The sequence below is a fragment of the Pelodiscus sinensis genome, chromosome 11 (assembly GCF_052426305.1).
Source record: "Pelodiscus sinensis isolate ZL-2025 chromosome 11, ASM5242630v1, whole genome shotgun sequence".
NCBI classification, from domain to species: domain Eukaryota; kingdom Metazoa; phylum Chordata; order Testudines; family Trionychidae; genus Pelodiscus; species Pelodiscus sinensis.
The window spans coordinates 14624014-14650791 of NC_143062.1; the positions used below are offsets into that span (position 1 = coordinate 14624014).

A 26778-nucleotide genomic window follows, 5' to 3' on the forward strand; every position below is an offset into this window, starting at 1 on the left:
AGAAGCGATTATATTTAATTGTTCCCTTGTCTGTGATTTTTGGAAGCAACACTCAGAAATGGCTTCATTGTTAGCAGTGACTCTTATCTGGATTTAGAAAGAGCAAAAAAATCACTGAGAGTGGTTATTTTGAGACAGCTGATTATTTTCATGGGCTCATTGCTCCGGAGAGCTCTGACAAAATAGTTATACATTTTGGAAAAAGAGTGATTTTGATACCAGCAGAGCAGTAATTAAAACATACAGTAAGAAATATACTTAGGAAGGTGTCCTTTATTATTAACTGCAAATTTGCAGGCTCCAAAATATAATAGACAGAATTAGGAGTAAGATCATCCCAGCAGGCTTAGTGCTGTTGCTAGGCAACACTTCACACTAGCTTTAAGATGTTGGTGCTGTAATATGACTAGCAAAGACACTAGAACTGCTGCCTCTTTTTTTAAAAAAATAGCTGAAGCAAAGATTCTTGATGACAGGTAATACAGCAAGTAAATAAACGGGCTCATAGTAGATGTAAAATAATTATTTATAACTGTGGGCCTAGTTCTTCTCTCTCCCTGTTCCCTTACTCCACTAAGCATAGTGGAGTTATTTCAGATTTACACTGACAGAAGGAAGACTGTGATTAGAGATTTTTGCTTGCTTTCTTTTTAAGTATTTCTATTGAGGAAAATTGCTGATCGCATAGGTCAGTAATCCATACAGAACATACACTCAGCATTTTAACATGTGGTGTGAGACATAATCTGGGTAATTGGTGCAATGTCATTATAACCCAGTGAAAAGCATGTTTTCAGGTATTCATTGTGACCCTGTGAGGTACAAAAACAGCAGCTGTAGGAATTGTGTGCTGGCCAAGTGTTAGTTTGACAAGCTATGGTTGGAAGTGCTGGTTTGACAAGCTAGAATACTGAAGCTACCGTGTATTTATGCACTGAACCATTTTGAGATGGGTTGCTGTGGTTTAAACTTCTCCATTCCTCCATCCTCGGTTGAGTGCTCACCTCGAGGTGAATTCTTTTTCTATGCCTATTTGAGCCTTGGTGTCTTTAATGAAACTGACAACATGCCAGTTTCAATGCTCACCATTAATTGTAGACACCTGTCTGCTAATAACTGCACTGTACCAATCCATTTCACTTGGAAGATCTATCAGTTATAGATAATGCTCAGTTATTGGCAATATATCGACTTACACCATTCTCTAGCACATTTGAAGACTCGTGTTGCCTTTAATGTAAACCTGGAGCTATCCAGTAAATCAACTGTATTCATTGGTGGCTGCTAGCTGATGCACTCAAGGGTAAAACTAGTTGTGGGTAGGTGAATTTCCTGGGCCTGATTCTCCTCCCATATAAGTGTGAGCCCACTGATTTCACTGAGCTACTTAGCTTATTTATGCTGATCTACCAGGAGTTCTGCACATCCCCACTTCAAACTAAAGCCTAGCCACAGGATTGCATGAGACCAGCAATAAAACAGTTTCTCTTCAAGCTGGGAATGCTGCTCAGTAGCTAGAGATATTGTTCTTTTCTGACCGTCATCTTTTTTCTCACTCATTGTATTGTACAAGATAAAATCCTCCAGCTCACAGAGACCCAGATATGTTTCTGGGCAATCCAGCATAATGATGCTGCTTTTGACAGTTTTGCCTCTGGGTTTTTTGTCTGAAGATTGTATTTCTATCTCCTGGCCTGTGAGCCATGAGAAGCATTTGCAAAGTACGGATCTTTGTGACTTTCTCATAAAACAATAATTATAGCAAAGGACTGAACAAAATAATCTGGAGTACAGTTTGCATTTCATGTGAACCACCATAGGCAGAGTTATGCAGGCAGTGGCTTGAATCTCTAAAAAGTTATCTCATTTAGTACTGTGAATTACATTACACTTCTAATGTGTACCGTTGCAATATGTCAGTAACACTGTATTATATAGGCTCACAGGACACCACATGCCATACCATATGACATAATGTAACATGACATGAGGAATGTTAAAGACAGTGCTTCTATACCTAAAGGTCTTTTTAAAATCTGATCTTTTATCTGCTGTGTATATCAGTATTTTGAATGAGGAGTGGTAGAAGGAAAGAGCCTAAGAATGATATAAAACCAGACATAGGCAATTATCATAGCGGCTTATTAGCATATCTAACATAAAGATACAGAATGGCTGTATCTGCATTGGCCAGTTTTTGCGCAAAAGTGGCCACTTTTGCACAAAATCTTGCCAGTTGTCTAAACTGGCCGTGAGTTCTTGCGCAAGAACACTGACGATCTAATGCAAGATAGTCAGTGTTCTTGCGCAAGAACTCTGACACTCCCACTCTTGAAAAAGCCCTCTTGCGCAAGTGTTCTTGCACAAGAGGGCAGTGTAGACAAGGACAGGAATTTCTTGTGCAAGAAAGCCCTGATGGTGAAAATGGCCGCCAGAGCTTTCTTGCACAAGAGAGCATCTACACTGGCACGGGATGCACATGCCAGTGTAGATGCTCTCTTGCGCAAATACTTTAACACAAGAACTCTTGCATTCAAAGTATTTGCGCAAGAGAGCGCCAGTCTAGACGCAGCCCATATGTCTGTGGCATTAGGTGAAGTACAGTAATATAGGTCCTGAAATACTTGCTAAATGTAGGCCATATATATAGTACAGCTCTATATCATTAGAGCTGTGTTATTTAGACGTGTGAAAAATCCAAGCCACGTGAACTATGTCATTGCATTGATCTAATCCCCTATGTGAATGGCACAATGACGACACAGCTACTGCCTCTCAGGAAGGCAACAATAGGAGAAGCTCACCCCTTGACATAGGGGGAATTGACACTGAAGTGCTCTGATGTTTGTTCCAGTGTACTTAGGATGAGTTGCAGTCATGAGCAGGGATAGATTGGCCAACTGAGTCAGAGGTTAAAGTACTGTCCTAGAATCCTATACTACACGCATAGCTCTTATGTACCATCTTCTCATCCTCTGTGCAAACTCTGCTCCGCCAGGCAATCTACTCTATCCTCTCCCACTTCAGTAGACACCGCTTCCTAGCCCTGTTCTACGGTCTCATGCATCTACTCTAGTGCTCCTCTGAAACTTCAGGCTTGGAGAAGCCTCCTCCAAACACAAGCCACCATCTACTTCCTGAGATTCAGCATCAATAAATTACTTGCCAGCTCCTCAAAATCCCAACATGGTTACACCCTACGGTTTCTCAAATAACCACATTCTGATGTCATCCCATCCAAAGAATCATGGACTCTGGGGAAATCCTTAGTGAATGCAGAAAACCTCTTGAAGGCAGGAAAGTGGTATGGCTGCTCTGGGATGTGAAGAGTGAAATATACTGAGATGACTGCAGTAAGCTCAGATGTTGCACTGGTGAGGGAAGAAAGGAGGAGGGGGCAGTTCTGGGGAGCTTAGTCTAAAAATAAATGGATCTGAATATAAGGTTTGAGGGTTGAAGTTCAATCCATTTTACTTGTCAAAAAGAGATGATTGTAATCTCTGCAGCATGCACTATAATAAGTTTGCAATTGTATGGTAAATTCCCAGGCTAAATCCTGAAAGCCCAACTTGCTATTTAATCAATCTCTATTCAGGAAAATCCCACAGAAAGTCAATTTTAAACTCGCAGGGAGTTTTCTGAGTAAGGACTTGTGAATTTAGACTTCAACAGCACTTTCATTTCAGATACATGGCCCGCAATTATTGTACCCTAGGTTATTTATGCCTGTAAATTTACAGGCATGCTCACTGTCTCCAAAACCTTGCTAATTTCTCCTTTTCATTAATGTCCAGAAGTGATTCATCAATGCAACTCTGCACTGATTTCCTTCCCTCTGTTTTTTTTTTCTTTACCACTTGAGGGTAAGTGGGTGATAATTTGTAAATTTCGGTGTCTGGTTGACGAGTGATTAAAAAAATCAAGCCAAAATTTTATAATACAGTAACAAAATCCAAATCCACTCTGCATTAGCATTCTTGCTGCAAAACTTAAGAGAAAAGGTTAATACAAAACTCACAGTGTAGATAGTAAAGAAGATTAGAGTTGACATGTTGGCCCACGAGCTCTGCTTTGGGCTTGAGGGGAAAAAATAGAACAAGGTTAGTTCTAACCTTGAAATTAACCTTTTTCTATTTTTTTTCTGCAGCCGGAAGAAGGCCTAATGGCTGAGATGTCACCTCTTATTTTTTGTGTGTATTTCAAACATATACTGTATATACTTGTTCATTAACTAGTTGGTTTATAAACTGATCCCCCAAGATGGGTAGGTAAAAATGGCAAAACCCTCTGACCCTTTCATAAGTTGACCAATATATCAGAATATGTAGATGGTATCATGAGCTTTCATAGGTACTTATTCAGATGACTGGTGTATTAAAAGTCCTGATCCAAGAATAAATAAGGGAAGGTGGGAGAGGGGAACAGGAGTGAGAAGAGGAAAAAAAGAGAAAAAAATTGAGAATTAGATTGTTCAAGTTACAAGAGGCTGATAAGAACAATTGCACTTCTATAAGTACCCATTGTTTGGTTGGTTGGTTAAGTCATTAGGATGCCGAAGGTAGTGTGTGAGCCAGCCAATGTCTTTTTTCATTCCTCTCTGATAGGAATCAAACTTGTAAATGAAGTTAAGGTCCAATTCTTCCCTGTGTAGTCGACTTGTCAAAACTGCAACCATTTAAAGTTGCAAAGGCTTTGTTAGGTGGACTACATTGGCATGAAATGAATGTTAAAAGAGCAGAGCTCTAGTTCTGACATGAAATTTGACCTATTAATTTCACAAAATGCTAGATCTTACGACCACCCCCTCAAAAAATACAATAAATGATAGTACTGTGGCCCTGGTGCTAGTCTGCTAATGTATAATTGATCTCTTCATGCATTTTGACCATTGGACCTCCTAAATCTCTAGCTAATATGAAAATATAATGAGCAGAATTGATGGAATCTGTAATAAAATTTAATTGCCCATTATAATCACATACATGCCAATCCATAGGGCTGCTTTGAAACGAAGAAAAATAATGAACTGACAGTGACAAAGTAGGTGACATTCTTATATGAAATTATACAAAATCTATAATTAAATTATTTTCTAAGATTTTCATACTAGAATTTCATATGAACAATAGTGAAATCAAAAGAAAATGATCTATTTATGATGCAGGATTCAAACTTAAATTTGTTGAAGATGCAGAAGAAAACAATAATTGTGATGCTGTTCATGAATTCCTTGTCAATGGGAAGCAAGTAAAAGAATGGTGAAAGAATAAAAATACTAAAAGACATGCCAAGAAACAAGTAAAGATGTCAAATAAGGTGTGCTTCATTTTCTGGGCTGGAGAAAGATCACAATGACTCAGTTGTTGAATGTTGACAAAACGGGTACCTCGTCACTAGAACTGGAATTCATCTGCATGCTCTGCAGATGTTGAAAGTTGGAAAATACAATTCAGTAAAGCCATTAATATTTGTTGCATCATCAGGTTGGTGTACTCACTTCATGAGTCCTGGTCTCTGTCTTCATCAGTGAACAAAGATAGTACAAAAGCTGCCAAGAGACATGGAAGAAAAAATTGAATCTTCCCAAAAGTTTATTATAAAACATCGAAAGGAATATGAATTTGAGCAATCACAAATAGGAAATATGCACATAACACTAATGACATTCGATCTTCTGAGCAACAGAATGGTAACTGGTGTTAGTGGAAAAAACAGTTTTTATTAAAACCACTGACCATGAAAAAAACCCATTTTACAGTGGTTTTATCATGTTTGACCAATGGATCAAAGCTCCTTCCTGTTGTTGTTGTTGTTATTAAAAGATTTTTAATAATTGATTTTTGTTAGATTACATTAAAATAATTCTAGCAAAACTTTTGCATGTTTCTTGTGTTTGGAAGCTTTTAAAATACAGCAGGGTTCAGCAAACTTTGGCTTCTGACCCCTAGTGAATCAGTGGCTTACTCTGCACACATTACTTACGTGGAGTGTTCAGAAGCAAAGAGCTGATGAACTCCCAGTGGTAGTGGTTCTCTGTTCCCTGCAAGTGGGAGCTGTGGGAAGCAGCACAGGCTGGGAGCCAAAGCTGACAATCCTTGATCTACAACGACACTGTATTGGATATTAAAAAAAGATCAACTTGTGGTCTAGACCCATTGATAAGCCAACCCCTGCTCTTTGATACTTCATTTTTTTTACAAAAAAAATCATCTTATGAACGAGTATATATAGTACTTTGATCCCATTTTTATGTTTTCATCTTTAGTGGTATCAAGTCAAGTGGCCACTGTGCTGATTAATGTCTTCCACTTAGCCAGATTCGAAATTAAAGCACTTGCTTTGGCTTTTTAAGTATTGGATGTCTCTCACATATCAATTGAACCCAGTGGAATGGTCTAGTATTTACCAAGGTTTTTTTTAGGATTCTGCTATTTAATTTAAATTTTTTTGGTGTGTACATATCTCCCTATTTATTCTTGTAATTCAAAATAATCTGATTCCAATTGTTCATCTTTTGGCATGGCATTCTAATATAGTCAGCTGCAGTAATAAATATTTGGAACTTTTGCAATCTGCCTAAATATTAATAGTCTATTGAACTTTGATGCTATGGCATACTTGTGTGTAATCAAGTAGGCCACTTGAGAATTTGCACATCCGTGCATTTAGTTTTTGAGCTGATTTTCTGGATGAATTTTGTGCTGTGATTTCAAAGATGTTTCTTTCCATCACTACCAGTAGTTCTGTCTAAATAAAGATTAGAATTTTAAGGGCATTAGAATCATACGTTTAGCTGAACATATTTTGAATTTGCTAGGGATCACATACTATGTAGTAAATATATTTCATATGGAACAGCAGTGTGGAACCTCATCCCAGGAGGCCAGATATGGCTCCCGGCTTGCCTGGATCCCCCAGCTCAGGTTTCCCACAGCATTGGTTTTCTAGCCCTTCTGCTGCCCTACTACAAGGCTGGAGCACACAAAATCTACTAGCCTGGGCCCCCCCTAGGCTCTGGTGTGTGAGGAGGAATGTGAGGAGTGGCTTTCTCCTCAATCAGCGGCCACATTAGTGAGGTTTTTTTTTGCTTCTCACTTGTGCGTGGCCCCTGACTGATTTTTCTGTGGGTCTGTGGCCCCTGATCCAAAAAAGGTTCCTCACCCCTACTATGGAATTTATGGGCCTGATTTTGAATTCACTTATACCAGTGCATTTACTCTTTGGCCTGAAATGTCTGGATCAGATAGATCAGGGGTTGGCAACCTTTTCAAACCAAAGAACCAAACTACATCAAAATTCAGAACAAGTGGTCAACAAAGAGCCAGTATAAGCACACCCATTTGCGTGACTGAAAATATACCACTTAATATTACTAATAATTGACATGATGATTAATAATAGCATAAATGAAACATTGTACTCAAGGGCTACGTCTACATTGGCCCCCTATTACGGAATAGGGATGCAAATGTAGCACTTGGGAAGAGGCAAATGCGCGGGGGATTTAAATATCCCCCGCGGCATTTGCATTTTCATGGCCGCCGCTTTTTTCCGGCTTGGAGATAAGCCGGAGAAAAGCGTCCAGACTGGTGCGATCCTCCGGAATAAAGCCCTATTCCGGAGGATCTCTTATTCCTACAAGTAGGAATTCAAGAGATACTTGTAGGAATAAGAGATCCTCCGGAATAGGGCTTTATTCCGGAGGATCGCGCCAGTCTGGACGCTTTTCTCCGGCTTATCTCCAAGCCGGAAAAAAGCGGCGGCCATGAAAATGCAAATGCCGCGGGGGATATTTAAATCCCCCGCGCATTTGCCTCTTCCCAAGTGCTACATTTGCATCCCTATTCCGTAATAGGGGGCAAACGGAGACGTAGCCAAGGACTTTATTGAATGGGACTTCTACTGTTGCATCTTTTTGCACACTTCTTTGAAGTATACCTTGTAACTAGTCAAATTCAGCTTAATGCACGCATTCAGGTGGTCTCCTGTTAATCCCGAGTGCAAAGTACCCTTGATATGATTTAAATGAGAGAAAACCTGCTCACACATATAGGTGGAGTCAAACATTGAAAATAAGGCCAAGCTGACATTCTGCATGGTCTTGTATGTGACAGGAAGTTCTTTCCAAGTTTGCAAAAATCAGATTATCATCATGCTCCAATTTCAGCCCACTTGTGCAGTTTTGTCAATTCTGCATGTTGCTGAGCATTATAAACCAGAATTTGGCTTGATGAATTTTTTCCCCCAGATATCTGACTCCTTGAAAGCTGCTATTTCCATTTCCAGATCGTCGACTGAGAGGCCTGGAATGACTGTCAAATCCAGTTCTTCAGTGGACACTTTATGAGGATGAATCATAAACTTAAATAGAGCACTGTGTTTTCAAAGCTCAACAAAACGAGACTTGAATGCCACCAGGAGTTCGAGATGTAAATCAGATACATACATGACAAGCTGATGCAAATCAAGGCTGTTATTTGGAGTCTCTCTGATATGAATCATGAAACACTGGTAATCTTTTGAAATGTGTGAGTCTGCTCATCTTGATATCTTTGATGAAGACAGTCAATTTTGACTGATATCCAAACACTGCCTGCTGCAGTGTCAGGACTATATTTTCTTCCCTTGTAGCTTAAGGTTCAAGTCATTCAAATGACCAATAATGTCAATCAGATAGTAAAACTTGAGCAACCAGTCACAGTCTGAAAGCTTGGTGTGTTTGACACCTTTCATATAAAAAAATGCCTTTATCTTATTAATGCAGGTGAAATGAGACAAAACTTTGCCACAAGATAACCAGCAAACATGGTGCATTAGTAGATCAGGGTATTTGGAATCTACTTCTTCGAGCAGTGACTGAAATTGACGGTGATTAAGGGCTTGGGCAAGAATCTAGCTGACAATGTGAATGACCAGTTCCATTACATTTTCAAGTGTGGTTCCACAAAATTCCACACACAGTGCCTCCTGATGACAATACAATGAAAGTTCAAAAGCAAGCATTTCATCTGTTCTGACAAGAGTAAGGAATCCCCTGTATATGCCAACCATGCTAGGCACACCATCCATATATGCAGACACAATATTATCCAACTGTATTTCTTCCTCATTTACAAAGTTCATCACAATTTAAAGAATGTCTTCACCCTTAGTTTGATGTTTTTCATTAGTAATATCTCGATCATTTCTTCATGCACAGCTTTTCCACAAATATATTGTCCCATAATACACAACTGATTAACATCACATATGTCAGTTGTCTTGTACAAAGCAAATGAAAAATAAGTAGCTGTACTCAAATTTTGCATTTGTTCCTTGTCAATTTGATGGGCCATTTTCACAGCTCTATCATGAACTGGTTTTGCTGATAATGGCATGTCTTGAATTTTCTGTAAGATTTTGTCCTTGTTGTGAAATTCATCAAATAGCTCATGATCAATTTTTAGCATGCATCTCTTCATGAGATCTCCGTCAGTGAAAAGCTTCTCCTCTCAAATAAAGTTGTATGAGTCCGCAAACCTTGCAGAGTTTAAGCTCCCACCTTTTTTTGAACACATCAGCAAGCTATTTTGTCTAATGTTCATTTTTTGCTGAAACTCCTCACAGTCTTTTTTTTTCATGCATTACTCTTCGGGCATTTTGTAGCAAATGCTGCATGTTTTGTCATGAAAATTTGTTTTTTTTAGAACAGTCTCTCACTACAAATGAGACAATGTGGAGACCCAGGCCTAACCACAAATGCATACAAGTTTGTCCACACCTTTGAAAATTTTGGTACCCGTCATCTCTCTTTCTCTTTGCCATTTTTATGATTATGGGTTACAGAGTTCACCATCATATATGATGATGGAAATGTTTCTTGACCAATCAAATAAAAAGAGAATATGCATATTCTCCATGAGTGGAAACTGGTTGTTAAAATGAACAGTTAAAAGTGAAATAGACAAAAGAATCATCTTGACATGAGTAATTAGGCATTTTAAAAATTTTGAATTAATTTTTCATTTTAATTTAAATGAAATTGTTGTGTGTATTTTGGGAATGACAAAGAGCCATATTGGGTTCCATAATGATCTATATTTGGCTCTAGAGGCATAGGTTGTAGACCCCTAAGATCAACACTGTTACAGCCTCAGCTGGAACAATCATTGAGGTTCCCTGGAAGTCTGTGGGACAATACTTATTTACAATGGCTAGAGATGTAAATCAGTATACATATATCGGGCATCATGACAGAGAATGATATGAGATGGGTCATATCCTCAGTGTACGTAAGCTGGCACACGTCAGTCATTTACACTTATACAAAATGTGTCTGAAAAGCAACTGCAGAGCAATAGTAATCCATGCCAATTAAGTGCTGGTGCAAATTATTGCACATGGTGAAGGGCAATGTTGAATTGGCCCCTTTGTTTCTGATATACACAAAGCATGGTAGGGGAGGATATGGCCTATACATCTCTACCAGTGATTTAGAGCAACCCTTCTGATTGGTGAATCAACCAGAGACATACACTAGCTATATGTTTAATTAGAGAATTAGGGAAGTTCTGGTCAATATTTTTGAATGAAGATATACTAATATCAAGATGATGTTACACTCCCTCTTGTTACCGCAAATTACCACTGGGACAATTAGCAAGACAATTTGAGAGAAGAGGTAATATTTTTTATTGGATCCAGGGCCGGCCTTAGGCCGATTCGGTTGAATCGGGCCCCGCGCCTAAGGGGGCCCCATGCTCCTCAACCTGGAAGTGCCGGCCGGTGAGTTAAGAGTCGGGGCCCTGCTCCACTACTATGTGGAGCTGGGTCTCTCTCCCCCGGATCTGCCTGGAGCGGGTCCAGACCCCCCAGCCGGCGCCCCCGCACGTCCCCCTCAGCACCTGCAGTGTGTGGCTCCTTGCTGCCTGCTGCTGCCCATGTGCAATGCTGCACGTGGGCAGGAAGGACGCCCAGGCTGTGAAGTGACATCACGGCCCGGGATTTTAAAAGTCCTGGGAGGCCAGGTTGCGGGGCCTCGCTGGCCCTGACCCCGGCCTCGCAACCACAACCGCAACCGCAATGTGGAAGGCAGAAGGTAGAGAACGGGATTGTGCGGAGGCGGCGGCGAGGTGGGGGGAAGGGAAGGGAAGGGAAGGGAAGGGAAGGGGCTTGGGTGAGGGTGGGGGGCTTGGGCAGGGACGGAGGGGGAGGGGTGGAAGGAGAAGGGGCTTGGGCGGGGGGAGGGGAAGGCACCAAGAGACAGGGGTGCAGAAGAGACAAATGCCAGGGGGCCAAGGGCAGGAGGGGAGATGTCAGTGGGAGGGGGGACAGGGTGATGCTGGGAGAGAAGAGGGGAAGGGCATTGGGGGCTAGAGGTGGAGGTGCTGGGAGAAAGCTTGAAAGAAGGGGTGGGCATGAGAAAGGTGGGGATGGAGCAAGGCATGTGTGAGGGCACACTGGGGCAGGAGAGGAATGGGGGGGCAGAGGATGGTGAGGGGGTGTGCAGTAAGGAAAGGAGGAGGTACCAGGAGGGTGCAGGGCTAAGAGAAGATGCAGGTGCCAGGGGATTTTGGGGTGAAGCAGAAGGGCAGACACCTGCGGTGGAGGGACCAGCACCAGAGGAGAGAGGTAAGGGAGGTGTTAGAAGAGGGGATGAGGAAGGGTAGCTCACATGAGCAGAGTGGGGCTACTGGAGGAGTGGGCACAGGGGGAAGAGAAGGGCTGGTGGAGGGGGGCAGGTCTCAGGAGGGCTGAGGGCAGTGAGAAGGGCAGGAGTCAGGACAGCAGAGGGGGTGAGGAGTTGGGGGGCAGCAGGCACCAGGAGAGATGATGGAGCAAGGAGAGGAGACATGGCAGCAGAAAGAAAAGATAAAGGTTTTAAAATATTTATTAATAACTTGATATGCTGCCCACGGCCAGTTTGTTTTCGACCCACAGTGCAGTTTGGGTTTATGTGGGGATCAATACGTGGACGGCGAGTGGGAGCCAAAACAAAAAAGTAGTCAGTGTAATGATCTTCTGTTGATATGTGTTTTAGTAGTTAAATTCTTGGACTGTCATTGCTCATAAAAAGTGCTGCCATATGGATAGAAATCGGGTAAATATTGCATTTATTAATATCAGCAGAACTGACTTAAATGGGGCCCGTGAGTTGTGTAGTCTTGCCTTAATCTTTGTATTCATGCCTGTCAGTGTGAGAGAAGCTATTTGTATCTATTTGCTTGCATATGCAACCACACTTAAGTTGAGGCCCTCAGTATGTTCTGTAAGTATCAGTGTGGCTCCTCGGGCTTCCAAAGTTGAGTTGCCCTAGCTCATCCCTGACAAGTGTCTATCTAACCTGGTCTTAAATATCTCCAGTGATGGAGATTCCACAATCTCACTCGGCAATTTACTCCAGTGTTTAACCACCCTGACAGGCAGGAAGTTTTTCCTAATGTCCAATCTAAACCTCCCTTGTTGCAATTTAAGCCCATTGCTTCTCATCCTAACCTCAGAGGCCAAGCAGAACAATTTTTCTTCCTCTTCCTTATGATACTCTTTAGATACTTGAAAGCTGCTCTCATGTCCCTTTTCAGTCTTCTCTTTTCCAAGATAAACAAGGCCAGTTTCTTCAGCCTTGCCTCATATCTCATGTTCTCTAGACCTTTCATCATTTGTGTTGATCTTCTCTGGACTTTCTCCAGTTTCTCCACGTTTCCTGAAATGTGGCACCCAGAACTGGACATGATACTCCAGCTGGGGCCTAATGTAGATGGCTCATTCCCTACCTAGGGGACGTGAGACTGGGCGGGTTAATTTCCAATCCTTCTGTTTATCCTTTTCCTTAGCCAGGAGGGCACAGTAGTTCTGATGGGGGTTGGAGAGGGGCTGGAAGCCAGATCCAAGATCAATGAGCCCTGGGAAGTGGGCCCATTGAAAGGAGCCTGGACCTGTGGATGCCTTGGGGGTCAGCAGCAAGGGCCTGCTTTGGGAAGCCCCCTCTTTGGAGGTGAATGTGTCAGCATTGAGACACATCCCAGATGCAGGTGCCACAGACACTAACTGCAGATTCATGGGACGGCTCTCATAGATCTTGCTCATGCATAAGATGATAGATCTGCGGGGGGGGGGGGGGGGGAGTCAGTTGCCCCTGGGAGAAAAATAATATAAAATGGATCAAAATTATAGGTGCTTTGTGAATATGCTGACTTGAGAGTGGAAAGATTTCATATTGTCATGTATGATTCCTGGTAACCCATCTCAAATATGAAAAACTAGGTTGATACCTGTTCATATCAGGAGCTGTTGGATTCAGTTCACCATTTGCAGTATCTCATTAGAATGTTTAGTGGAGAAGATATTGTTGTTTTTTATTTATACTGTGAGCAAAGCATGGGCTCACAAGAATTCCTTCATTTATTTTACCATGAGTCTCAAAACATTTGGTGTTTTTCTAAAAGCCTGGAGTCAGTTGATTATGTAGGAATCTCAGCTTTCATTTAAAAAAAGTTCTCTATACTTCTGGGCCTTACAGCTAAGGAGGAAAGTTTTAAAACATGAACCCTAAATACTCAAACAAAAGGCCAATAAATATCCAACATGTATGATTTGTACACCATTCTCATAACTTTGTGTAGTCATTCCTTGCGATTTTTGGTTTGGCAATACTGCTCTTTGATTGGTGAATTTAGAGAGGTCTCTCCCTTCAGTTTCCCTTTCCACCCTCCTTTTTTGTCACAGGTCATCAGAGACAGTGGAGAGTAGGGTGAGTCCATGACTATGGTTAATGACTGGTCAGGGTGGCTAACTATTATCAGCCAGTGGTCTGAATGAGCTATCACCTGCCATCTGTTAATCAACTGTAGGAAAAGGCTTCAGGAGTAGACCTTATTTATATAGACAACTTACTTTGCCACAGAGATCAAGGTGATCAATTTTGGCTCTTTTGGGTTGAAATTCACTTAAGACTTGGAGCTGGGAGAATGAAATGTTGTTATTCATATTGTATGATTAAAAGACCTGAATTTAATATGACTTAAAGCACTTTTTGCAAAAAAGCGTCCATGGCCAATCTAGACACACTTTTGCACAAAAAAGCCCCGATCGCCATTTTCACGATCGGGGCTTTTTTGCGCAAAACAAATCTGAGCTGTCTATACCGGCCCTTTTTCACAAAAGCTTTTGCACAAAAGGACTTTTGCCCGAACAGGAGCAGCATAGTATTTCCACAAGAAGCACTGATTTCTTACATGGGATCTTGCGGAAAGTCAAGCAGCCAGTGTAGACAGCTGGCAAGTTTTTCCGCAAAAGCAGCTGCTTTTGCAGAAAAACTTGCCAGTCGAGACACAGCCCCAATGTTTAAAGGCAAAGCTGACTAGAATCAATTGAGAGTCCTTGTCTTGTCTTAGTGATCGCTTGAGCAAAAATCATTGATAAAATCTTGCCTAGACTGATCTTGGACTCAGCATGCAGGCAGTGTGTTGAAGGGCAGTGCAAAGGAGGCAATGGTGGGGAGGTACCGTATTATCTAGTGAAATCATTGGTGCTGAAATCACTAAGGCCTGGAGTTTGACCATAGAACTGACACTTTCTTAACAGAGACTCCATTTTTGCTATTTAAAAAGTAAATCAATGTAACAGAAAACTGCAACGCCCTCTGATAATTTTAAAAATTAAACTTTATTGAAAAAAATTGGATAGTTTGAAAATATTTGACCTACACTTAAGGCAACTGACGGGTGGGGGGCCCGGGCCCTCCCTCTCCACTGGGCCCCGACCCAGGGCCCTATCAGTGGCGAGTGGCTCCCACCACTGGCTCGGCGGGGGTACCTCCCTGCAACGCGCTGAGCCCTCAGGGGCTTCTCCAGCTCCCTGCCCTGGGTCGCTTCCTACCCCCTGCCCCCAGCCCGTAGCGGTTTCACCAGTCGGCGTGAGTAGGGTGCTGTCGCGGCACTTCCCAAGTCGGCATTGGGGTTGGGGGTGGCCGGTCTGGTGCCTGGGTCACGGGGGGTCAGCCGGCGGCTCCGTTGTTGGGGTCAAGCCCGGCTTGGGCCTGGCGACTCCCTCTCTGGCGGTCCGGTCTGCACCGTGGGTGGTTGGGCGCTAGCTCCAGCTCTGGCTACAGTCTGCCCCCTCTGAACAGGCCAGCAGCCTTTTATGTCTTGGCTCCCCTGGGAGCATGCCCAGTAGGGTGGGGTGTGGGTTTCCCTGGGCTTGAGTGTGGGGCGGGGCCGGCCCGTCACAGCAAGGTATTTTTAAAGTCTTTTGTAGGCCTTCACCTTCTGCATTCAAAGTGCCAGGTTGGGGAACAGCCTTGACAACTCTTACCAAAAAGGCTTCGTCTTTTGGTAGTCTAGACGTAGCCAAAATGTCTGACTAAACTGTAGCTTTTAATAAGAATGTCTTAATATCAATTTTCTGTGTGTAGAGATGAGGTATGTAGCAGAGCCTGGCAGACTGGACAATGGAACTCTTTTCTAAGTTGGAAAGTCCCAGTTTTATTAATTTCTCCTCATATGGGAGCCATTCCAAATGCCTAATAATTTGTTGCCCTTCTCTGAACTTTTTTCAAAAGCCAAGATATAGTTTTTGTGATGAGGTGACCACATCTGCATCTATATTTGGGATGTGGGTATACCATGGGTTTATATAGAGGCAATAGGACATTCTCTGTCCTGTTTTCTATCCCTTTTTCAATGATTCCTAACATTCTGTTGACTATTCCCCCAACAAATTATGTTCATGTGTTTGACAATTCTGTTCTTTACTATAGTTTATTATAGTTTCAATCAGTTTGCCAAGTACTAAAGTTAAACTTACCAATCCATAATTGCCAAGATCAAGGTTAGAGCTCCTTTTGAAAACTGGTGTCACATTATCTTCCAGTCATTTGGTACAGAAATTGATTTAAAAGATGGGTTACAAACCACAGTTAATAGTTCTGCAATTTCACATTTGAATTCTTTCAGAACTCTTGGGTGATTGCCATCTGGTCTGGCTTGTTACTGTTCAGTGTATCAATTTGTTCCAAAACGTCCTCTAATGACACCTCATTCTGGAACAATTTCTCAGATTTGTCACCTAAAAAGAATGGCTCAGGTTTAGGAATTTCTCTAACATTCTCAGCCATGAAGACCAATGCAAGGGTTCATTAAGTTTCTACGCAATGACCTTATTGCCCCTGAGTGCTTCTTTAGCATCTAGATTGTCCAGTGGCCTCAGTGGTTGTTTAGCAGTTTTCCTGCTTCTGATGTACAGGTTGGACCTCTCTAGTCCAGCACTCTCTGGTCCGGCAACATCCATAGTCCAGCATAATTTTACTTAGCTGGATGTCCATTTATCATGGGTATGGCCAAGTTTCCCATGGTCTCATAAAGTTTGTTTACAGCCACCAGTCCTGGCTGTCAGTGTTCCTTGCTGGGGTTTTTTAGCTTTAATTTACTCCCTCAGGCTACATCTACACTGCTGGCTTCTTTGCGCAAGGTTTTTGTGAAAGAGATCTTCTGCAAAAACTTCTTGTGCAAGATCCCGTCCACACTCAAAAGCACATGGAAAAAGTGATGCACTTTTGTGCAAGAGAGCATCCACACTCGTTGGACGCTCTCTTGCATATAAAGCCACCCGGAACCAGTTCTAGCTGGGCTTTAGGTCACCAGTTGCTCTCGAGTGCTGTTGCTGGACCCCTGCAGAGATACATGCTTAAAGGGACCCCCCCTTGACAGCCACTTCTCTGTTTCTTCTGCCTGCTTGCAGACCTCCGTTGAGGAACAGCAAAGTATCAGCAGTGCCTGCTGTGGTTGCCCTGTTCTTTTTGGGGACACCACAGCTTTTTTCCTTGGTGTGTGCCATGTAGCCAGAGCTTCTCCTGGGCAGGCTATGGTCCCACATGGCCATGCTGCAGTTCTTGCAGCACTTGCGTCCATCTGCCTACATGTTCCTGCTGGACTTGAACTCTATCTCGTCACCCTCTGCATGGCTGTAGCTGTTCCAGTCTGGTTGCCACACCCCACTATACAGAGACGGTTCTGGAGGCTGGAGACCAGTTCTGACTGGTGAGACCGGCTGGTCATGGAGCGATGGGACAACCAGAAGTGGCTGCACAACTTTTGAATGTGCAAGGCCACCTTCCTCGAGCTCTGTGCCTAGCTCACACCCGCCCTCCAGAGACACAACACCCAACTGCGGCCTGCCATTCCCCTGCAGAAGCAGGTCACCATAGCCCTCCGGAAGCTGGCCACCCCAGACAGCTACCGCTTGGTGGCCAACCACTTTGGAATGGGGAATTCCACCATCGGGGCCTTCCTGATGCAGGTAAGGAGCTCATGGGCTGCAGTCCTTGCCGGGAGGGGGGAGGGTGTTGGATAAGGGGGTCCCTCAGGAGAGGGGGGCTGGGAACGTAGTGGATGGAGTGCAAGTGGTGGGAAATCCCTGGCCCCTGGGACTTGTGCCATCTTTCCCTCACAGCCCTGCTGCTGGGGAGGAGGGGAAACGGGATCATAGGGGATTGGAGGGACAGAGGAGGGCAGGTGAATGGTCATCTCCCAAGGATTCACACAACCTCTATCTCCTCTGCTTTGTATGTTTCTTTGTCTCCTTCTACAGGTCATCAGAGCCATCAACTCTCTGCTGTTGCGCAGTCGTCTGTCTCAAGGACCTGGATGTAACCATGGCCGGATTTGCTGCCCTAACTGCAGGGGAGCCATCGATGGGACTCACATCCCCATCTGGGCCCCGGACCATCAAGCGACCCAGTTTATTAATAGAAAGGGCTACTTTTCTGTAATCTTGTAGGCTATGGTGGACCACCAGGGCCAATTTACGAATGTTTGTGGGGTGGTCAAAAAGGGCACGTGATGCCCAAGTTTTTAGGAACTCCAGCCTGTGTGCCAAGCTGCAGGTGGACACCTTTTTCCCCACCTGGACTTTGCAGTGGATGACCAGAACATGCCAATGTGCATAGTGGGGGATGCGGCATAATCACTCATGACTAATGAAACCATACACTGGCCACCTCTATCCCAGCAGGGACCTTTTCAGAGCCTACCTCATCTGAGCCCAGATGCAGGTGTAGTGTGCCTTTGGGCACTTCAAGGCATGCTTCCACAGACTCCTCACCCGCCTGGACGTCAGGGAGCAGAATCTCCCTGCGGTGGTGGCGGCCTGCTGTGCGCTCCACAATATTGTGGAGCACAAGGGGGAGACCTTCCTCCCGGGGTCGGGGGCAGATGCCGACCACAAGGGCCAAGTGTTTGATCAGCCCCAGACTGCTCAAGATGCCTGCCGGCTGCCAGGCCCATCAGGTCAGCGTGCTCATCAGGAAGGTCCTGAGGGGGAGGTTCTCTCAGCCCCCCCAATAACTCTCCCTATTGCCTCCCAAATAGGGGCTTCTGCCTTTCAGCTCCCTCCTTTCCCCCTCTCAGCCCCACCCCTTGCCCTTTCCCTGTCCTCCCAATAAACACAGCTGTTTGCTTTCACAACAAAAGGAGTCTTTCTTTATTAGACATGAAGGAAAGGTGGGCAGGGGGGGAGGGAAGATCAGGACTGGGAGGAGTAGTGGGGCGGCTTGTAGTGCCACTTCAGGTGCAGGGACCTCCTCAGTGTTTTGGGGGTCTGGGGACCAGAAAGAGGTGGGCAGGAGGGGGGCTAGTGGTGTCATGGTTGGCAGGGGGCAGGAGGAGGGGTCATAGGCATCACTTGGGGAGGAGGCATGGGCATTGCTATCGGACAGAGCAGGGGCAAGGCATGGGGAGGGATCAGAGGCATAGCAAGGTGGGCATGGGGGGTGGGAGGGTGGAAGTCAGGAGCAGTGGCATCAGGCGGGTGTTCCACCATGCAGGACGTGATGTCACACACAGTGTCACACCGCACCATCATTTGCTCCCAGGCATGCTCCCAACATTCCAGGTCTGCATTTATCCTGCACAATGGAGTATTGTGGATGTTGTGGAGGATGCCGATGTGTTGCTGCATCAGGTCTTCCTGCACCCTGGCTCATCTGCGGGACCCCTGGACTCTGGCAGGTGGCTACAGTGGAGTGGCTGGGCCCTCTATCCTGGCTGGGCCAGCTGTGGAGAACATCCCTGCACACACATTCCCTGAGGCTGTGCCCTCCTCTGTGAGTGGCGACTGCAACAGTCTGCTGCCCACATGAGGGGGATGTCCCAGATGCAAGGCCATGTGTGGCCTGAATAGCATGCCCTGTCTCACAGGGGCCTTGATGTGTCCCTTTCCCTCCCCACACTCAGACACACACCATGGCCAGGCAGGCATGGGAAGTGTCTGGCCAAAGAGGGATCCCCTCATAGGCGGCAGAGGAGCTGAGAGCAGCCTGGCCATCCCTGGGGTCTGCACACACAGCTGTGGCTTGCTGTGCTGCCTGTGGGAGTGGCTGCTGCCTCACATGTGCAGGCATGCCTGTGTGCTGTGTGCAGCATTCCTGGATGTGTCTGAGGTCATGCTTGTGCCCTTACAGCTAGCCTTCTTCTATGGGGGTAGGATGTGTGTGCCCTCCCCTGAGCCTGGCAGCAGGATCCCAGGCATGTTCAGGGGCTGCCTGCTGTGTCCATGTGCCACACCTCCCTCGAGAAGCCTGAGCAACACTCACCCCCCACTCCCTGTGTGCCCGCTTCCCCCGCCCTGTGTGTGTGTTTGACAACTCACCTGAAGATCCCTCCCAGGCATCCGAGGAGACCTGGAGATGTCCTGGCTGGCAGGGACTGGCTCAAGGGACAGGGTGACGGTCCCTGGCTCCTGCTCCTGCTCCTGCTCCTGCTCCTGCTCTGCTCCTGCTCCTGCTCCTGCTCCTCCTCCTCCAGCTGGGGCTGGCCCTAGCACTAGCCCTCTGGGTCATCTTCAGGAGTGACTTGTGGGTGGACAACAACTGGGGTGTTGAGGCCAGAGTCTACTACAATGGGAGGGAAGAGGTTTCCCAACCCTCCAAGATGTGGTGGAGCTCCTGATAGGAAAGGCAGGTGTTGAATCCTGCCCCTGAGTGCCCCTGACAGAGTTCCTTCATCTTTGCCTGGACCTGCTCCATGGTCCAGGCAGGGTGACCTTGCCTCCGCCAGGGATATGGCCTTTGAGAAAAAATCTGAGCGTTCTGACGCTTGGCTCAGAGATCCTGGAGCAACGCCTCCTCACCCCACAACTCCAGGAGAGTCACTATCTCTGGGCCAGACCAGGTCGGGGTGCACCTTTTTTGTCCCCGGGAGAGTGGTCCTGGGACCCCTGAGGCTGCTCCCTGGAAGAGCCAGGGAAGTCTTGGGGAGCTTGCTCTGCCATTTCTCTGGGTGAGACACAGCCGTGTGGTGCAGGGACCTGCTCTCTGCAACTTCCTGCAACAAGACTTTCCAGGGTGCCTGCAGGTTTAAGAGGGGAGCAGAGAGGAACTACACAGTTCTGATTACCTTGGATAGAGTGGCCAAGAGGCCACCTGTTTTTTTTTCCCCCTGAAGGCCATTTCTTGAACAAAACCCTGTTAGCCATCCACATATACCTTTTTGTGCAAGAACTCCTGTGCAAAAAGGAGTCATTCCTGTAAAAAGAGGAATACCTACACCACAAAACCCCCTCTGTTCTATCAATTTACTTGCACAAAAATGTACTTGAGGTGTGGATGCTCCCCGAGTTTCTACGCAAAAATGGCTGGTTTTGCACAAAAATTCTGTAGTGTAGACACAGCCTAAATGTCTTCTGAAAGCCCAGTAGGCAGCGAAAATGTTAGCAATGCTGCTAGATAAATTCTCTGGTTTGTGCTCCAGCAAAATCTGTTTCGACTCTCGTCAGGTCCCAATAGTGCCAGACTAGAAAGGTTCCACCTGTACTCAAAAAAAATTGTGCTATTACTTTTTGAATTTTTGGCAAGTTGTTCTTAAAATTCCTTTTTGGCCATCCTAATTATATTTTTACACTTCATTTTACAGAGTTTATGCTCCTTTCTATTTTCCTCACAAGTATTTAACTTTTTAAACAATACCTTTTTATTTCTCTCTGCTTCTTTTACTCGGTTGTTAAGCCCTGGTGGCACCTTTTGGGTTCTCTTACTTTATTTTTTTTTTAAATTTGGGGCATACATTTAAGTTGAGCCTCTATTATCTTGTCTTTGAAAAGTTTCCATTCAGGGATTTTATTTTTGGCATAGTACCTTTTAATTTCTGTTGAACTAACACCCACCTTTTTGTGTAGCTCCTCTTTCAAAATTAAATACCACGGTGTTGGGTTGCTGTGATATTTTTGCAGCCACAGAGAAACATTTAATTATATTTATTATGGTCACTCTTTTCAACAGTCCAGCTAAGGTCACCTCTTGGACCAGATCTTGCGCTTCACTTAGGAATAAATCCAGAATTGCCTTTCCTCTTGAGGGTTCCAGAACCAACTGTTCCGAGAAGCAGTCATGTAAGGTGTCAAGAAACTGTATCTTTGCAACACCTCCTGAGGTGACGTGTACCTAGTCAATATGGGGATAATTGAAATCCTTCACTATTATCGAGGTTTTTTAAGTTTTTATAGCCTCTCTAATCTCCCCCAACATTTCAGAGTCACTGTTGCTATCCTGGTCATGTGGTTGGTAATATATCCCTACTGCTATATTTACATGATTAGAGTATGTAATTACTATCCATAAAGATTCTACAGAACATTCTGGTTCATTTCAGATTTTTACTTCATTTGATTCTATGCTTTCTTTCACGTATAGTGCCATCCCCCCCACCTCCCCATGACCTGTTCTGTCCTTCCAATATATATTTGTACCCTGGTATTACTGTGTCCCATTGATTGTCCTCATCCCACCAAGTTTCTGTGATGTCTGTTATATCATGTCCTCATTCAATATGAGGCATTCTAGTTCACCTATCTAGTGTTTGTGTATAAGCACATTAAAAATGTGTCACTATTTAGCTATCTGCCTTTACATGATGTAATTGACTGGAGCTCTTTTTCGTTTGAGTGTTTCTCATCAGAACTTATCCAGATTTTATCATCTTCCATACTCTCCTCTTTACTAGGACATAGAGAATCTCCATTAATAGACCCTCTCCTAAGGTATGTCAAGATCTGATCCATGTGCTCCTCTGTACCTGTCACATCCATATGAAATATTGATGTAATTTAAACTGATACAGAAATATGATGTATGAAATACAGAAAAAATCAATTGCATGGCTTGAATAGAGGCAGATTATGAGAAGAAACTGCAAAAAATGAAATGAAATAAAAGCCCATAAATGTAAATGCGGTAAGTTTGAGATCTTGCAGGTTTAACAACTCTAGAAAGGAGGAAGTTCAGATTTTTTTAACTATTTTAACACTAGATAGCACTTGAAATGTGGAAATGAACTAACCTGGTCCCAACCATGGTCTCACCTTCTTAATGATGGTGAAATGAATGAAGGGAACTGGAGAAACATAGGCTGATTAGGGGAGATGGAAGAATAAATGAATTTTATGTATATATGAGCTCAGTGGGAAAACTAACTCCATACCATTGTACAGGCATATTTACATTAGGAAATTATTTTGATTTAATTAAATTCAAAATAACTCCCAATTTAATAAAATTGAAAAAGCATGTCCCCACTATGGGGAGGAGTAAAAGTAACAGAATTATTTCCAAATACGGTAAACTTCTGATAATCTGGCACCTTTAGGACCCAGCGGGTGCCGGATTATCAGATATGCCGGACTATCGGAAGGGGGGGCTATGAGGCGTCTGGGGTGGGGTGAGAGGGATGCCACCCCAGATCCCTCATAGTCCCCCCTTCCGATAGTCCAGCTCTGCCCCAGGCGTCCCTGATTCAGCCGCTGCTGGTCAGTTTCAGCAGCGGCTGAATCGGGGACTTCTGCAGCAGAGCAGCTGGAGTGCTGCCAGGTTGGTCCGGTAGTGCCGAACCGTGGCGCTGCAAGACCAATCCGGCAGCACCCCAGCTGCTCTTGGGGACACTTGGGGCAGAGCAGCTGGGGTGTTGCCGGGTTGGTCCCATAGCGCCACCCCTCGGTGCTACTGGACCAACCTGGCAGCACCCCAGCTGCTCTGCCCCAGGTGTCCCCGATTCAGCCGCTGCTGATACTGATCAGCGGCTGACTCCAGGAAGCCCAAGGCAGAGCTGCTCTGCCCCAGGCTTCCTGGACTCAGCCGCTGGTCAGTTTCAATAGCGACTGAATCGGGGACAGCTTGGGTGCTGCCGGGTTGGTCCCTCAGCCCCGAGGGGCAGCGCTACGGGACCTACCCGGTAGCACTCCAGCTGCTCTGCCCCCGGCTTCCCCGATTCAGCCACTGGTCAGTTTTAGCAGTGGCTGAATCGGGGAAGCCGGGGGCAGAGCAGCTCCAATGGTCCGGCTGCCCGGAGCACTTCCGGGTTCTTGATGGTGCCGGACCATCAGATGCCGGACCATCGGAGTTTTACTGTAGCGTGTCCAAACTGAACGTGCCATGGACTTAGAGCCCCTGGGTAGCATAGGGTAGACACTTCCTATGGCTGCTTGGTCATGCAAGCTGCGACCCATGATTTCTGGGGCTCTTTTCTATAGCCACGTTTCACACACCACTCCTACACTGCCTCCTCCCTTATGTGACACAAAACGGACACTATGTGCTCTGGTTGCCCTTGCGGCCACCACAACACTCAAAGTATGGAGCTGGAGCTGCTGCAAAGTAGCTCCAGGTTTATGCACCTCATGCTGCACATCATGGCACAGTTCTTACAAACTGCCCGCATGCTTTTCCTGCAGGACGAGGACAAGCCTGGACCTCAGTCCCTGATCACGCAGGTCATGGTGCTCCTGCTGCTGCACATGCCTCTCAATCCCCTGGACACTGTGGAAAGTAGCCTTTGCCGGTGGAAGGCCAGTTTAGAGTGGTGGGGCCATAGCATCTTGCAACTATGGGATGACCAGCAGTGGCTGCAGAACTTCCACATGCAGAAGGCCACCTTCCTTGAGCTCTGTGAGTAGCTCGCCCCTGACCTCAGGTGACAGGACACTCAACTGAGACCCTCCATCCCTGTGCAGAAGTGCGTTTCCGTTTTCCTGTGGATGCTCACCACCCTGGACAGATACTGCTTCATTGGGAACCAGTTCAGCATAGGGAAATCCACAGTCGGGGCTGTGCTCCTGTAGGTAGCCAAGGCCACCAACTAGGTGCTTCTACAGAGAGTTGTCACTCTGAAGAACATGGACAGCATCATGGATGTCTTTGCCACTATGGGCTTCCCCAACTGCAAGGGGTGGGGCATAGTTGGCATATATATCCCCATCCTGGCCCCTGACAACTGTGCCTTGGACTACATACACAGAAAGGGTTACCTCTTCATGGTGTTTCTCCATGGCTTCACCAACATCAATATCAGCTGGTCAGGGAAGGCCCATGACGCCTGCATTTTGGGGAATTCCTGCTCGTTCTGAAATATGAACGCCGGCACTTTTTTCCCTGATTGTACCATCAGAGTCGGGGAGGTGGACATACCCACTGTCATCCTGAGTGACCCTTGCTTCCCTGGCTCATAAAGCCCTATGTGGGCAGCCTGGACCCCCCCCACCAAGGAACACTTCAATGCCATGATGAGCAGGTGCCGTATTGTGGTGGAGTGTGCGTTCGACCATTTAAAGGGGAGGTTCCGGAGTCTTCTCACTTGTCTGGACCTCAGCAAATGCAACATCACCTTTGTGGTGGCAGCCTGCTGTGCGCTCCACAACCTGCCTGCTGTAGGTTCGGGGGAAGGGTATTGGGGGAGGGGTGTGTGTGAGCAGCAGACACCACTTACCAGAGAGAGTGCTACTTGGTTCCCCTCCTCTTCCTCTCCCTGGCAGGTTCCCATGTATGGGACCAGTCTCTTCTGTATCACCATGTTTGATCAGGAATGGATGCTGCCTGAGTGCAGGCATGACCCTGTGCGGTGTGCAGCACTGCTGTGTGGTTCCATGACCCCAGCTTCCTTAATGGCGGCTTGTCATGGGAAGGTGTCCCACCATGTAGCACAGAGTAATGCAGGTGTAACCCACACACCTAGGGTACGTCTAAACTACATGCCTCCGTCGACAGAGGCATATAGATTAGCCAGATCGGCAGAGGGAAATGAAGCCGCGATTAAAATAATCGCGGCTTCATTTCAATTTAAATGGCTGCCCCGCTCTGCCGATCAGCTGTTTGTCGGCAGATCGGGGCAGTCTGGACGCGCTGCGCCGACAAAGAAGCCTTTCTTGATCGGCACAGGTAAATCTGGTTTCACGAGGCATACCTGTGCCGATCAAGAAAGGCTTCTTTGTCGGCGCGGCGCGGCCAGACTGCCCCGATCTGCCGACAAACAGCTGATCGGCAGAGCGGGGCAGCCATTTAAATTTAAATGAAGCCGCGATTATTTTAATCGCGGCTTCATTTCCCTCTACCGATCTGGCTAATCTACATGCCTCCGTCGACGGAGGCATGTAGTCTAGACATACCCCTAGTGTGGTTACTGGGTACTGCAAGTGGCACTTAGACCACTGCAGCAGTTAAGATCAAGAGACCTCCCCGGCATGGGCTGGGAGCCAGCTGGCTTTTAGCTCAGAGAGTAGAGGCTCCTAGAGTCAGCTCCTGAGATCCCAGGTTCAAATCAGCCTTGTTGGTGGTTACACAGGTCTTTCCAGGAACCTTGTGAGAAGGACTGAGAGGTTCCTGCATGAAAGCATCATGGGGCAAAGTGCTCCAGAGTGGCACTCCATGTGCACAGGCTATTGTGTGATCCCAAGGCCAAGTGTATACAGGGAAAGTTAGAGAACTCACCTGAAGTGCCTTCCCCAGATTTGTCTGAAGCATGGAAGAAGTCCAAGCAGGAGGGACTGGCTCCAGGGTGCTGGCTGGTGCATGTGGTTGCCTGCCTGTCCACCACCTCCTCATCCACAACCCCACCCTCCTGAAGACTGATGCTACGTGGATCCTCACCAGACTCCACTAAGGAGTAACCTCTCCTAGGATAACATCTAAATACTCAAAGTAACAGCATACATGTGGTGCTGCCCTGGAGCATTTGCTTCCTGGCCTTGTGGTAGGCCTGCTGGAGCTCCTTCACCTTCATCTGGACCTGATCGAGGGTACAGTTGTGGCCTTTGTTGGCCAGGCTGCAGGAGATGGGCTCTGTTAGTGGCCTCTGGAGGCCAATTAGTTCGAATTAGCAGCACCGGATCATCCACACTAATGCTATTTCAAAATAACAATTTCAAAATTAGTGTTATTCCTCAAGGAAAACAGGAGTACAGATTTTGAAATACCCACGTGGTTATTTTGAAATAGCAGGCTTTTTAGTGTAGATATTCCACTTATTTCAAAATAACTCCCGAGAGCAGACCAGGGCTATGTTAGAGGCTAAATTAATTGCTAAAATAATAGATGTCTTGATGGGAAGGTTATTGAGACTGGTGTTTTGGAATATGTTTGATTAAAAATTATTGGGGTTGCTGTTAAGGCAGGATAATGAAGTTGAAAACTGGAATGAAATCAATTAAACAAATGTAAAGCGTTTGAAAAGGAATTGGCTTTTGAAAGTACATTGTTCGTGGCTGATAGGGGCTTTCATTTATGGACCCTCTAGTGACACATGACCCAAAGGTTTCAAATTTGTTACACTCCGCTGGCTTTAACAAGTTACAGTGTTAGAGCCAGGGGAGTCCTTTACATGGACCCTATTCTTGAATTTCCTCTGGTAGTGCAAAGCAACTGGAAACTTAGGTCTGGTCTGGTTCCCTCAGGACTTTGCACTGGGTATTCACAAATGGGAGGATTTGCCTTCACAAATGTTTTGTACTACCAGGGTGACATAAATGAACTTTAGATCATTGAGA

General features: G+C 45.6%; 1 long non-coding RNA gene across 1 annotated transcript in view; it reads left to right on the forward strand.

Moving 5' to 3' along the window:
* Positions 1-26778, forward strand: part of LOC112544174 (uncharacterized) — a 73764-nt gene that overhangs the window by 651 nt on the left and 46335 nt on the right. The window lies entirely within an intron of this gene.